Here is a 2295-nt window from a genome sequence, read left to right as displayed (position 1 = left end):
ATTTATTTATTATTTTATTTATATTTTATTTAACAAACAGATTTTTTTTTTTTTAATTTTACATAGGCATAACAAGTAACAATATACAACAATAGAATATGATTTTATTTATTTTTGTTTCATCGCTTTTTTTCTCATTCATGATTCTTTTCTTCTGTTTATTCTTTATTCTTTTTTTTTTTTTTTTGTTAATCCCATCTTTTTTTCTCTTTCTTCCTTTTCTATCCTTTCTCCTTTCTTCCTTTTTTTTCTTTTTCTCTTTTTCATATTTTTTCTTTCAACCCAATGTGACTTTAAAAGAATTATTGATAAAAGTAGTGATAGATATATAAATATACATAAAAAATAAATATACAACAAATAAATATATAATAAATATTAAAAATAATAAAGTTTTGCGTCTTAACTAAGATACAAATTATTTTATTTAAACGATAAAGTCTTCGTTCTCCATCTTCAAAATCAAATTATCTAGAGCCTACCAGACTTAAACTTTTAAAATTTTATTCTGCTCTTGCTCCAACTTACTTTATTCAAGTTCTTCAAATCGGCAAAGGTTAAGACGATTGTTACAATCTTTAATCAGTAGAGTCGTAATCACTCATGTCCTTGATAAAGTGTCTTCACCCGGATGTGATTCAGGTTTTGTCGCCACTTTTAATCTTGAGTATATCATTTAATATTGCGGCCGCTGTAAACAAGTCCCCCAGCTCTTGAACAAACGTTTTCTATTTTTTCAAAAAATTAAAATTATTTTCAATTCGACAAGATTAAAAATTTACTGCTGCAAATATAGACGCCAAAGCCCCTAAGTAATGGATATGAATAATCATATTTTTATAATCCGTTAATTATATTAATTTAGTATAAGATATTTAGAGGAACAATATCTTATAAAAATTAATATAGGACTCAGATATGTAAACGTACCAGATATAAAAAAAAAATATTCACGATAGGGAAGTCAAAAGCAAAACGTTAACTCACTCTTTTTTTGATTTTCTGAAAAATGTTAATGGTTACATTTATTACTAAAACGTGGTGTTGAAAATAATAAATAGTCTAATGTTGAAACCTCGTTACAAGTAAAGTATGTTAATATTGGCACACTACTAAAATTTAATATGTGTTGTAACAATGAAATACTTCTACAGCTCTCGCTTCTAGTGTCTGCCTTCCATTTTTGCTTTTCAATAACTGAAAAGAAATCGTAATAACGCGAGATGAATTTAGCTCATTAAAGACTTGGAGAAACATGTATCCGAAACATCCACTTATTATTAGAATCCAATCTTTCCTCTTAAGACTCTCAGATCAAGGTAAGAACATAAAACTTATAGGGGCTCTAAACCACATTAGTATTATTGGCAACAAACTTGCAGACAAAACCGGTGAGGTCCTCTCGCTTTCTGGCCGTTTTTACACTTTCAGACCTCAGTAGACCTCTTGAAATAGAAATATCGGAAAGATGGCAGGTGAGATGAAAACTCTCCAGGGAAATCAAAAGCGTTGTAAATCCATGGTCTACGCCATACTGCAGCAACCGTATGGAGGAAGTTGCTGTAACCCGCTTAAGAATAGGCCATAACCTCACGCATTTCATATGTGAATGTGTTTGTGTGTAGCTATATAATTTTAACAAACCACAAGCGTTGATGACCAAAAGATGTTATTGCTTCAACCAAGACTAAACCAACAAACTTCAACATCTTTGCAGTGCAGACTACTCAGAAAAAAAAATTGCAACAAGAATTAAAATTCTCGTTCTTGTTAATGTATTCCCTACCTAATTGTCCCAAAATCATGTTTAACTTTTGTTCAAAAACGTCCTTTGTGTCCATTCTCACATTTCAGCTCTCAAAGATGAGAATTTCATTCTCCTTGGCCTTCGTTAGAGTCCAATTCGCTAAGGCATAAATGATAATAGGACGGATCACCATCATGTAAAGGCAACGTCTTCGCTCTTTTCGTAAAAACTAGCTGATGAGATTTCTTGGCTCTGAAGATTCTTCTATCTACATCTGGTGAGAAATAGATTGCTAGATCTATGCCAACAATATAGCCTAGATTGGTAAACTTGTCTATTTTCTGTATAGTCTGGTCCATTCCTGTAAATCAAGGCAATAAGAAAAAAAAATTGTTTTTACAATAGTCTTACTTTTTGATCATTATCGTAATAATCATGAAAACAAGATAAAAGAAAAAAATGTATTATTAGTTTGTTACTTAACTTTTTTTCCTGATTTTAATTTTAATATCTTTGGATGAATCCATTTAAAATTTGAAAATTCTACA

Source organism: Halyomorpha halys, unplaced genomic scaffold (assembly GCF_000696795.3).
Source record: "Halyomorpha halys isolate HHAL.00 unplaced genomic scaffold, Hhal_1.1 Scaffold84.1, whole genome shotgun sequence".
Classification (NCBI taxonomy): Eukaryota; Metazoa; Arthropoda; class Insecta; order Hemiptera; family Pentatomidae; genus Halyomorpha; species Halyomorpha halys.
The sequence above is the reverse complement of the archived record's forward strand: the minus strand, read 5'-3'. Positions refer to the sequence as shown.